Genomic DNA, 13724 nt, shown 5'->3' with positions numbered 1-13724 from the left:
TCTTTTACGGTTTATTTTATTGACACTATCTGTATTTTACTCCTTTGTTTGTTTCTAAATTTTGTTAGATACCTTGAATATTTGTCACACTGCAAATGAGGATGTAAATAAAAACAGGTAATACTGAATAACAATAATGATAGTAACAACAACAACAACAACAATATACATTGATGTAAAGAAAAACCTTATTTTTACACAAATGTAACAAAGAATTGGAGTTTCCAGAAATGTACTTAGTCAAATATAATGCATGTTGGCCAAATCTTGGTGTTAAATCAGCATTAAATTGTGACTTAATAGACTCAATGCTATTCTTTTTGCTACTACAATTTCCAGTTTCACAAACAAATGAATATTAAAGAAAATTAAATAAAATGAAAATTTTTTTCCAGAAAATGTATAAAACTGGAATCTACAATTTTTCCCAATTACTTTGGTATATGTATTTGTATACATACATACATATTTCAATTTCTTAGCTCTATGTTTTAGGAGAGAACTGCTGACAGAAGTTTCTCATGCCAGAATACTTCTCCTAAAAAGAAATGTCTCTAAAGCAATATCTCTGTTGTAGCAAATATTGATGATACATTCTGCTTCATATAGCTCAGTTGTCTTGTGATATAAATTTTCCTCTTCCAAGAATCACTGCCTCAAGCCATCTTTCTTTCTTTGAAGAATGAGCAATCCAAAAATCAGTGCTGAACTACTTCATAAAAGCCACAGTCATCATTCTTCATAGCTGAAATTCTTTATTAAACAGGTGGGCTTCCAGTATGTCATAGGTCAGGACCAGAAAGTCAGAAGAAACAGATTTACAAGTAGACAAAAGAGGGAAAGGAGGTTAAACATACGAATCTACAAACAGAAAGGTTCAAATGTGAAGGGAAACATGTCTGCGTAGAAAATGTATTTACAAATTCCATGTAGCACATTCTGATTGAGTTCACTCATTTTACTGAATTATTCCTTGTTTAAACATTATTTGGTTATTAAACCCAAATTGGTGCAGTTCACACAGTGTGCTAAGTGTGGGAAGATGGTAATGAAGAACCATTGAAAATAGATTTTGATGATCTATTGATATACAGGTACTCCTCAATCTATGACCACAATTGAGTCCAAAATTTCTGTTGCTAAGCAAGGCAGTTCTTAAATAAGTTTTGCCTCATTTTATACTGCCTTTCTTACCACAGTTGTTAAGTGAATCACTGCCATTCTAAGGTTAGTAACATGGTTTTAAAGTGAATCTGGCTTCTCCATTGACTTTGGTTGTCAGAAGGTCGAAAAAAATGATCACATGCTTGTGGGATACTGCAACCGTCATAAATACATTCCAGTTGCCCAGCATCTGAATTTTGATCACATGACCATGGGAATGCTGCAATGGTTGTAAGTGTGAAAAATGGTCATAAATCATTTTTTCTCAGTGCTGTTGTAACTTGGAATAGTCACTAAATGAAAGGTTGTAAGTCGAGGACTACCTCTATGATATACAGCAGGAAATATCTTTTCCTTTCTATTGATTTCTCTAAGCACAGAATTGGCCTTGATTATCATTAATTTTTTCCCTAATCAGGTTTCATGAAGTGATATACATTGATGAAAAGAAAAACCTTATTTTTACACAAATGTAACAAAGAATTGGAGTTTCTGGAAATGTACTTTTTTTTTAAAATTTGATTTATATGCCGCCCTTCTCCGGAGACTCAGGGCGGCTTACAATGTGCTAAGCAATAGCCTTCATCCTTTTGTATATTTATACAAAGTCAGCTTATTGCCCCCACAACTGGGTCCTCAATTTACCTACCTTAGAAAGGATGGACGGCTGAGTCAACCTTGAGCCTGGCGAGATTCGAACCTGCAGTAATTGCAGGCAGCTGGTCTTAATAACAGGGTGCTTTAGACCACTGTACTACCAAGGCTACTTAGTCAAATATAATGCATGTTGGCCAAATCTTAGTGTTAAATCAGCATTAAATTGTGACTTAATAGACTCAATGCTATTCTTTTTGCTACTACAATTTCCAGTTTCACAAACAAATGAATATTTCGTGGCGCAGCGGACTAAACTGCTGTTAAAGTAGCACTTAGCTGCCAGCTGCCTGCAATTACCGCGAGTTTAATTCTCACCAGGCTCAAGGTTGACTCAGCCTTCCATCCTTCCGAGGTAGGTAAAATGAGGACCCGGTTTGTGGGGGCAATAAGCTGACTTTGTATAAAATAGAACACCGCTGGGGGGGGCAAAAAAGGCCTACTAAGCAGGTATATACAAAAGTATGAAGGCTATTGCTTAATGCATTGTAAGCCGCCCTGAGTCTCCGGAGAAGGGCGGCATATAAATCGAACTAATAAATAAATAAATAATAAATAAATAAATAGGGGACTGAAAATTCTATTACGCGAGTAATATATTTGCACTTTCTATAGTTAAGAAGCATTACTTGCTTAATTTCAAATTCACAGGTAGGATGAGAATCAAATATTTGATACCTAATTATATATGACCCTTTATAAAATACAGGAAAAAGTATTCAGTTAAAAACAAGGAATAATTCCCACAAAACATGGCTTTAATACAGAATTCATCTTCCTGAAAATCTGCTTTCATTTTATAAAAAAGCAAGTTAATAAATTTTGGATATACAACAAATGTGTAAGTCCAGAAGCCAATGAAAGAAGATCTGAAGTGAAAGAGGATCATTTTCCAGTTAGTTGTAGAAGGGCTTTCTCTGTATTCCAGCCTATACTTTGGAATATTCATAGAACATAGAATAATAGAGTTGGAAGGGACTTGGAAGTCTTCTTGTCCAACCCTCTGCTTGAGCAGGAGATCTATTTCAGACAAATGGCTGTCCAGTCTCTTTTTGGAAGCCTCCAGTGAGGAGCACCCACAACTTCTGAAGGCAAGCTATTCCACTGGTTGATTGTTCTCACCATTAGGAAATTTCTCCTTAGTTTTAGGTTGCTTTTCTCCTTCGTTAGTTTCCATCCATTGTGCACCATTAGCTTTTATTTAAAACATTTATAAATTTATTTACAAATAAAACATTTCAACCAACTCTTTGGTTAGTTACCAACCATTGTTTGTTGTCTTGCCTTTTCATGCTTTGGAAAATAATTTGACCCTCTTGTCTTTGTAGGAGCCCCTCAAATTTTGGAACACTGCTATGTCTACCCTAGTTCTTCTTTTCATTAGACTTGACATACCCAATTCCTATAACCGTTCTTCTTATGTTTTAGCCTCCACCCCCTTAATCATTCTTGCTGCTCTTTTTCTGCACTCTTTCCAGAGGATCTTTCTTAAATTGTGGATACCAGAACTCAGAGGTGGGATTCACTTACCTTCCCTACCGGTTTGCAAATGTGAGTGCGTGTGTGCATTCTGCGCATGCACAGCCTTCTGCGCATGCCCAGTAGTCATGCATTTCATCCGGGCAAGTGGGCGGAGCCTCCCGAAGTCGCCACTACTGGTTCATGCAATCCAGAGAGAACCGGCTGAATCCCACCACTGCCAGAACTGGATGCAGTGTTTCAAGTGTGGCCTTACTAAGGCTTTGTAAAGTGGTACTAGAACTTCATGTAAACTTAATTCTATCCTTTTATTAATGCAGCCTAGGATTGCATTGGCTTTTTTGTCTGCTGCTATTCACTGTTGGCTCATATTTAAGTGACTATCTACTAGGACTCTAAGATCCTTCTCATGGTTACTGGCATTAAACCACGTTTCACCTAGCCTGTACCAATACAGTTGGTTTTTCTTGCTTACGTGTAAATCCTTACTTTTATCTACTTTGAATTTCATTTTGTTAGATAGGCCCGGTGTTCAAGTCTGTCAATATCTTTTTGGATCTTGAGCTTGTCTTCTGGGGTGTTGACTATTCCAGCCATCTTAGTGTTATCTGCAAATTTGATGAGTTCCCCTTCTATTCCCTCATCTAAGTCATTTATGAAGATATTGAAGAGTACTGAGCCTAAAATGGTATCTTGGGGAACCCCTCTGCTTACTTCCCTCCACGTGGATGTAATTCCATTGAGGACTATAGTTTGAATGTGGCTTTTCAGCCCATTTGCTGGTCATGCTGTCTATCCTCCTAAAATATTTAACATGCCTACTGTTGTATCTTTCGGCTCTTGTTGAAGACATGTCACCAGGTTTTCCCATTGTGAATGTTGGAAAAGTGATTTCACTTTGTTGTGGCTTTCCACCCCTGCCCCATCTTTTTAATGTAAATACTTTATATATTTGAATTCATGGTTTTAAGATTTTATTTTACATTATTGAAAATCTCCTTGAGATGCAATCATATGGAAGCAGCTGAAAAATGCATTATGTATATTAACAATGAGAAAGTGATATATCAATATCATGAGGCTTCATAGTTTAATTGCAAATAAACTTAAAATGTATAAATGTGCTTGATTTGTTTAATCTGTAAAGGCTGGAAAATTCAGCTTTCCCAACGAAATTTCTGGATTCTTTTGGCCCAGAACCTGTTTTTTTTAACCTAGACAGGTTCAAGGGTAGGAGTGTATTGGAGCAATTGTGGCTTTCCACACCTGCTTGCACAGTTGTGAGGGTGGGGAAGCAGTTGCTAGTTAAGACAAATTCTGAGATTCTTTGGCCATGGGAGACCCAGTGCAGCTGCTCTCTTTCTTGAACATTTTGGAGTGAATTTTGTATATGATTTGCCTCAGAAATTTGGAAATGTTCTAGTAAAACTGAAATATTTTACGTATCTCTTATTAATGTAACATTCATCCCCTTAATTTCATTACTTATGCTTTGCAGTGAAGACAATCTCAAGTGAGGGAGTGATACCAGCTACTATATAAAGACTGTAACTGAAGAAAGTAATGTGATCAAGGATTAAAAAAAAAACAGATTGACTTATTTTATTTAAATACCAAGACTGATGTCTGGAATGAAATGGAAGATATCAGGACATAATTCAGTATCATATCTAGTTAATATTCAAAATGTAATTTATTCTAGAATTGCATATTAATCTGTTAATTAATTGGGTATTAATGACTATCCTTATATTTACATTTTTTTTCTTTAAATATTTAAATAATGTGAGCTAAGAATAATGTAAACAACTAAAAAAGAAAGAAAAGAATGGAATGGAATGGAATGGAATAGAATAGAATAGAATAGAATAGAATAGAATAGAATAGAATAGAATAGAATAGAATAGAATAGAATAGAATAGAATAGAATAGAATAGAATAGAATAATAGACTAGACTAGACTAGACTAGACTAGACCAGATTACTTTATTGGCTAAGTGTGATAGACATACAAGGAATTTGTCACCGGTGCAGAAGCTCTCAGTGTACATGCAAAACAACAAGGTAATAATAATCATAATATCAAAGTAATAATGATCATAGTAATGATACCAATAAGAGAAGTTGATGGAACAGATGAGAAGTATAAAAGTAATACAGCCATGGGTAAATATACTTAGATATAAGACTACTGTGGGAATAAATAAAATAGTTTGTAACTATTTTAGAGAGAAAGCTTCCAAGTATTTAAAAATACAAGCATTTTAAGAAGCAGACTAACAGATGTGAAAGGTTTGCACTTTTTTTTCTGTATGCCTGAAGACATTGGCAAGAGTGAGCAGCACCTGTTTTCTTGAAGTTTATGCAGCTGCTCTTTAGTCAGTAAGCAGAATGGGCAAATGTACAGAGTTTCAGAAATCTTGTACCATTAGAGAAAAAAGGTCAGAGGTGGAAAACATCTTGACTGACAAACAAACAGGTGTAAATGAAAAGGGCAAGAATACTTGCAGTGTTTTACAATCTATCTGGATGATAGTGTAGGCACTATTGCCTGGAAACAATAAAAATAGTATCATAAGCAAGTCACAAAGTTTTGTTTGCATTATGCTGTTCTTTAAAACATCCTAATCTGGAGTTATGTCATCAAAAATCAAAAAGAGGGTGTTTGTTGGTGTGTGTGTGTGTTAATAAGCTCACCTTTAATGTTATATTCTCTTTGACATAACAGATTTTTTTTTAAAAAAAAATGTCAGCTGCCCTTATTCAAATTAGATTATATTGGAATGTACACAATGTTTTTCTTTATGTCATGCCAGTAGCTGAAAACCTCTGGAGACATCCAGGAGGAATACTTGAATACCAGATTAATTTTAAATTGTGCAGTTGGTTGAGACCAGCATATAGGAATATTCTTTCCAAGTCATTATCTTTCCATCAATTTACATACCTGTTTAGTGGAGAAGAGGGTTGATTTACATGGAAAGGCACAGGTACAGACAAGGTCCCTGTGCAGATTTAAAAGTCTTTATGCATTGCAAAATTCTAACTAGAGAGAAAGCATGCCACATGCCGGCCAAAGCCTCACTTCCTGCACACACACTCACACTTTTAGTCTGTGCAGCAAGCAGCAAGATCAGAAAGGAGGTCCTTTTCATGTCCCCTTGAATATGACTAACACTCTCCCACTCCAGTTCCCATTGAGGCTTTTGCAAAAATGAAGGCTCAGAACCACAAGGAGAATTCTGCATGCTTTCCACTCCTGTCAACTTTTCTTGCTCAATTCACAAAGACTGAAACTGGCAGGTTGGAGGTTACATGCACTGCTCGATTTGTGTTCTGATTCCAAGATCTCTAGTTATTTCAAGGAATGCATGACAAGGATGTGTGTATGTGCTTGTATGTGTATGCATATACGGTTTTTGTACATGCACGTGAATAGAAAAAATATCTGATATTATATATGGATGAGAGGGATATTAACCGTCCAGTTAAAAAAAAAGGAAATTGATGGTTTAGACATACCATTTACAACCAGTACTTGAAATTATGGCTGTTGCAGCATCCACTCCGGCAAGTGATTGTGATCTGAGTTCTTGGCAACCTGTTCACGTGAATGATGGGTTGCTAAATCCTCTGAAGTCATGTGATCACCATTTGCAATCTTCCCTGCCGGCTTCCGCACAAAAAATCATGGGCTGCCCCCTGACCTCACTGGACGAAATCACCAGGACACACTGCCTTCACAGAGTGAGGAAAATCCTCAGGGATGATTCACATCATGGTCAGCACTTCTTTACTCTCCTACCATCGGGCAGGAGATATAGAAGCATGGCCACCCGAACAAATAGGCTGAAAAATAGCTTTTATCCGTGGGCCATCAGACTTCTGAACACAACATAACACCATAATTAGGTTTAGTATGATAGACTTGCAGGGCCAGCGCAATGTACAACATGTTTATACCGGTGTATAATGTTATATATATATATATAATATAATGTTATATACATATACTTTATGTATATGAGAATATGTGTTAGTTATTACTTATTTGGGTTTAGGGATTTTTTTTCTTTTATTTATTGAGTTATTGAGATGTATTCTGTGTTGCGGGGGGGGGGTTGCACCAATCAGGTACCCTCCGGATCAGAAGATACCTCCTCATTCTTCTCAGCACACTGCAGGGCATAACGGCCTTGACTTTCTAGAAAGAATGTTTTTTTTTTTAATTTGATTTATATGCCGCCCTTCTCCGGAGACTCAGGGCGGCTTACAATGTGTTAAGCAATAGCCTTCATACTTCTGTATATTTTATACAAAGTCATCTTATTGCCCCCACAATCTGGGTCCTCATGTTATTTTGACTACATGTCATCTTCACTCCATACAATCCCCCCTCCCATTTTCCCACAGTAGAATTTGTGGCAGGCCTGAAGGCTCAAAGGTGAAAAGATAGCTTCCAGGTCTGACAATGTATTTGTGATGGTTGCAGTGCACGTGATCACTTTTTTGCAACCTTCTGACCAGAAAAGTCAATGGGGAAGCCAAATTCATTCAACAACCGTGTTGCTAACTTAACAACTGCAGTGATTCACTCAACTGTGGACAGAAAGGTCGTAAAATGGGGCAAAACTCACTTAACTACTGGCTCACTTAGCAACATAAATTTTGGGCTTCATTGTGGTCATACGTTGAGGACTACCGGTAGTCATTCTTTCTAACCAAAGGTGGAGAAATGAAAATGTTCTAGCCCAGGGCAGGCAGGGGAATTAGCCTGCTGTGCTGGAGAAAGGAAGCTCTGCCAGCTTCATTTCTCCAGTGTAGTGCAGTGCCTTTCCTCCCTGCGCTGGACTACTGAGCATTTCTAACTTTCTAGCACGATGATGGAGAGGGGAACCAACTTGCTGGGCCAGAGAAAGGAAGCTCAGCAGAGGTGGGTTTCACATAATTTTACCACTGGTTCGCTGCACACTGAGAATGTGAGCATGCATGCAGCCTTCCACACATGTGCTTTGCTTACGCGTGCTGCTTGCATACATGCGTGCAGCTTAGAAAACATGGCTAAATAGGATGGTATAGTGCTGGGGGGGGGGGCGGGCGGGTCACCCACAGGTCGCCACTACCGGTTTGCCTGAACTGGTCTGAATCGGCTGAATACCACCACTGAAGTTCAGATCAGAAACCTTTCCAGCCCAGTGCCCTGTTTCTGCACATGGAGGGGAGCTGCCCCGCTACTTTAAAATATTCAGCTGCATCTGCATACAAATAACATCACAGAGGTCTCTCGGTAAACAACTGAAGTGACTAAAATTTTTCCTAGTTTTTTTTTTAAGAATAATAATGTTTCCCAAATTCATACAAAAAAGTAATCAAGTAGGCAACAAGCTTAAGGGTTGGACATTCATTGTAATAAAGGACTTGTTGATCAGAAAGTTCGGCAGTTTGGCGGGATTAAGTACAGATCTCCTGCTTGAGCAGGGGGTGGGACTAGATGACCTCCAAGATCCCTTCCAACTCTGTTACTGTTAAACTTTTTCTTTCAGTTGTGTGAATTTGATAATTTGTGGTCTTAATTTTAATCATAAATAGTATTTCTAGCTATTATAAACTTATTTAACAAATATTTATGAAGGCTAACAAATGTATCCTAATTCAGTACTACACTCTCATCTATATAATGCAGTTGTTCTACATAATTAGTTTTATAACTAAAGAAGGGGATTCCAAGTCTATACTTTGCCCTGGTGCTAAAATTAGTCGCTTACAAAAATCTTATTTTCTAAATTGATTGCAGACAATGTTGTTTGTGCAGAATATACAGTATACTGGTCCCATTTTCTCAATTGTGGCTCAGCACCGCCACCCAGTGCCCAGAAAGCACTATCTTCCCTAGTTAAGCTTGAAATTTTGTTTGGGGCAGGAATTGAACATTTTGTTTTCTTTCAAAAACACTATATCAGTGCAAGCATACACATTTCTCTGGAAACTGCTGATATATTTTTATTTGGAGTAGAGGTAGAAGAGCTTTTAATTAAATGCAGTGATATCATCACATAACTGGTACTCATGAAGCAACATTTTGATGTCAAGGGATTCACAGTCACTCCCTGAAGCCTTCTGGAAAATCCAGATTTTTACCAGCTTCTGGGAGGCCATGAGACTGGGGCTGTTTTTACTTTGGGGGGAGGGCAACCTATTTCATAGAGAAAAGCTACCGCAGGGAACTACTCATTCTTAGCTCCTACTGCCACATTTCCTGGGAGGTGGGAATCATTAGTAGACACTTTTTGGTTGTCCAGGTCAGATGAGCAGAAGGTATCTGCAAAAGGTGGACTCTTAGGTACCAGGTTTCAAGACTTAAAGGTTGCCACCAAAATCTTGAATTGCACTTGGAAGCACACTGATAGTCAACGCAGCTCCAACAATACTGGTGTAATATAAGTATCATGATTGATTAATGTGTACAGCTGCATTATGAACTAGCTGAAGTTTTTGAATGGTCATGAAGAATATCCGCATGTAGACAAAAAAATTTAAGCCTAGACGAGAGATGACAAGCATCTTAGCCCATCCTGTTTTAAGGTCATAACTAGGGCATCTGGTAGAACTGGCCAAAGAATTTCTTGGCCATGGTGTCAGACCTGCCCCAGTTAGGTTCCTAGGAAAGAAAGACCCTTAACTCCATTTAGTTGAAGTGATAGGTCCTTTACTAGAGGTTACTGGCTGCAGTAAAATCAGGCTGGAACTAAGATTTCTGCACAAAAGGTTACAAACTTTCCCCCCTCATCCCAGCCCTCCCCCCTTGACCAGTTTGTCTTTAGCCAATAGAGACCCACAAAGGTGTTTTGAGAATTGATTGGATGTTTGGAGCAATCCACATTCCATTCTTAGGCTTTGTGGCCTTGAAGGCTGGCACAGGCTGGTTTCATGCATCTCGGGTCTCTATCAAGATGTCAGCCCCCTCCCAATTTCCCATCTCTGTCCCATACATGTTTTTTGCCCCTAGCCTTTGATGGCAGGATGCTGGCAAGGTGCCAAGCTGAAGATGGTAGAACTGACACATGGCTTTCATCTGCTCATCTAGCAGGAGCTGTGAGTCCAAGAGGACCCTCTCCCCCAGATTGCAAATATGCTGATCCTGGGAGAGGACAATTCCACTGGGAATCATAGTTGATACAATCGTAGAGTCAATGGGCTTTGGAACTGACTGCAATTCTGCCTTGCTTGGGTTGAATTAATGGCCATCCGTATTCACTCACAGTACTGGAATTGACAGAGACATATAATATCTCCCAATTTTTCAGTGCATCTACTACAACAACACAAGCATAGTGCTTTTAGAGTGCATGCATTTAAAAGTGGCTTCATTCTAGTTAATATTTCTGAATAATGAAAAAAAAAAAACTATACTTAAAAAAGTATAAGGTCACCATGCCTGAGTGAAACATGTCCTTGAGTCATTTCACTCAATCTGTCTAATATATAAAGGTCTGTTAATGTTCATATATAGGAAGCAAAAAAAAGTATTAAAATGCAATATTTTTTTTTAAAAAAAGCTAAAATCATCTAATAAGATGCTTCTTGCCTTACCAAAAATATTCTAAGCTACTTATCACTCTGATTATTAAAAAAGGAAAAACTTGGAGCAAGTTTGTTTAATAGAATAAGTGGCTTATGTTAATCATTAAGCTTGGCCTGAGGGAAAATGGGTTTTCTCCCCCTTTTATTTTTTCTATCACAAGCATTCAGAATGGTCATGGAACAACTTATTCCAGTTTTCAAAAGAAAGTAATATTTTGATGGGTTTTTTTCCCCCCTTTCATCTTTGATTCAGTACCAGAAAAGAGAATGGAACAAAATGAAATTTTATGCATTTAAAGGAACTGTACTGAACAACAAATTCTGAATTTCTATTTACCACAATCAGAATGTTTGATCAAAAAAAGAGGAAAAAACAAATGCTATAATGGTAGGTTTCAAATTTTATTAATTTTGAAATAAGTATATTGATGATTGTTGTTTTACTGTAGATTAATGATTTGAAAGGAAAAAGAGAGAGTCTCCAGGATATATGGGTGTCTAGATATGCTTTCCCAGTCTTAATGCTGCTCACCTACTGACCTAGAAAAATATGAAAGATTTTCTAGCCAGGATAACAGCTGTATACACCATTATTTGTAGCAGAAAGGTTTTTGTGTTATTCTTTTCTGAAGCTGGGAAATCTTGTAACATTGTAAATTGACCTAAAGAAATAAATTGTTATCCACAAAACATTCCATATAGCTAGTGAATGAAGTGAAAGTAATTGAAATCTCCCTCTCACTCCAAATTTGTATATTGCCATATAGAACTGGTTTTTAGACCTGTTTGCAACGACAATGAAATTAAACAAATCCATTAAATCTACAGAATGCTTTGTTAAAACCAACCAATGTAGTGGGTACTAGAAGGATAATAACAAAGAAGCCACTTTATTAATTCTTTGGGAGGGAATTTCATTATGAGGTACATAATACTGGGTTTTTGAGGGTGAAACGTTAATAGATTGATCCCGATATAGGCAGATTAATACAACCATAAGAATTTAGTTAGGGGTCCAAGCTGTTAATGCCTTGATAGATAAGCACCACTACTTCAAATAGAAACAGAAAATCTGCCTGAGATTATCTTCTTATGAAAGAGAGATGTTTTAAGTCATATTCAAAACTTCTCGGGATCCTGAGACACTACAAATACTTCCTAGGATGAGAGTAACTATATGTTAGCTACTGACATAGAATGGTGGGAAGTTGCCTTAGAAAAAAATTTGTGTTTGTGGCATACTGGCCAAAACATGACACAAGTGACCACTACTATCCTTAATATCACTGTGGAATGCTGCACATGGCATAGGTGTGATTGGTAACCTAGATAGATCTTAATTTTAAAAAAATACTCTGTGCAAACCTTATTTGACCAAATGAGACATAGAACAAAATGAGTGGATTATTTGGAGACACCAAAATGAAGACTTTTGGGCAAGTGTTCATTTAAAAAAGCTTTCTTTATTTTAAATATGTCAATACAATATTTAAATATATTAAATAAATAAAATTTATTCATATGTACTCATGGCAAAAGAATAAATGTAAATCTAAAAACACGATTCATTTGATTTTTTTTAATGGGGAAAGATTGAGAAAATTAAGGAGGGATGCAAGTGTAATAAGAAATGTTGAGCATTGGACAGACTGTTGTTTGGCAGTGTCATAACTGGAACTTAGGAAAAATGAATATGGAAAGAAAAGGAAGAAGTAAAAGAAATAATAATGAATTTGCAGTACAAGAGAAGAAAGTATGAGATGTGTAGGAAACAGTATTTGAGAATGCTATTAGAAAATGTCCAAATAAAATTAATAGATAGTGGGGGGAAAAAACAAACTGAAGGAAAGGGTTTGTTGTTTACTCTATTTATAAATGAATTTGTGTGATCTTGTTAAAGGTTGATATGTGATTATGCATTTGATTTTGTATAGCAGGCTAAGTGGATGACTGTGAATCCAAACAATTTTCAGTAAGTTTTAGATTCTATGATACTGTCAGAGGTATGGAGTTGAAAGATGATATCCTGAAGACCAAGACTGTTGTGTTGATAGAAGAAATAGAATGGAATGAAAGTTTGCAAGTTATATATCAGTATCAAAAGGAAAACAGATATATGCATTTTGCATTTTGTTAGAATTTTTTTTCCTACTAAAGACAGAAAAATGAATGGAAACTTATTAGACATGAAAATTTTGTTAGAAAAAGAAACTAATATGTTGCAAAGGATGAAAGAAACTAGTATGGTCGTATTTATAGAATAAATAAGCTGTATTTGGACAGAACATATAAGGAATAGATAAACAAAATTAAAAGACAAAAGGCAACAAATGAAGCTGTCTATAGTATGGTAGAAGTAAAGGTAATTCTGCAAGGATAGAGCAATAGGGAGATGCATAGTGTTGGCACAAGCCAGATTTAGCTATATTTCCCCCCCTTTTTTTCTTTCTTATCTCAGCCTTTAATTTATTTGACTCAACTATTTTTCATTCCTTTTCTGTGCTTTGCATAAAGTTGCTTATCCCAAAAGGGAAAAGCATGATGGGGAAGCATACATGCAGGGAAGCAGAATGTTTCTGTATCTTCTCTGCCTTTGATTTAAAGACATGAGAAGAAATTTCTCTTTGACAGGTTTTTTTCCCTGGTTTTATATAACTATTCTGATCTGGTGTTAAATGTCTACTGGGCATCTATCTCTATGCTGCAAAGGGATCTAATGTGAATAAAGGAATGTAGAGTATATTTCTCTTGCAGGGAAAATGGGAAAAACTGCTGAGCTTTGATCATTTATGATGTTGCAATCTCAACAGGAAGTCTCAAATTGAAAGCATAGGAGGAGGATAAAG

The sequence above is a fragment of the Pituophis catenifer genome, unplaced genomic scaffold (assembly GCF_029215685.1).
Source record: "Pituophis catenifer annectens isolate HBS135680 unplaced genomic scaffold, rPitCat1.0.hap2 SCAF_1, whole genome shotgun sequence".
In the NCBI taxonomy this organism is placed as follows: domain Eukaryota; kingdom Metazoa; phylum Chordata; class Lepidosauria; order Squamata; family Colubridae; genus Pituophis; species Pituophis catenifer.
This window is presented reverse-complemented; position numbering follows the sequence as displayed.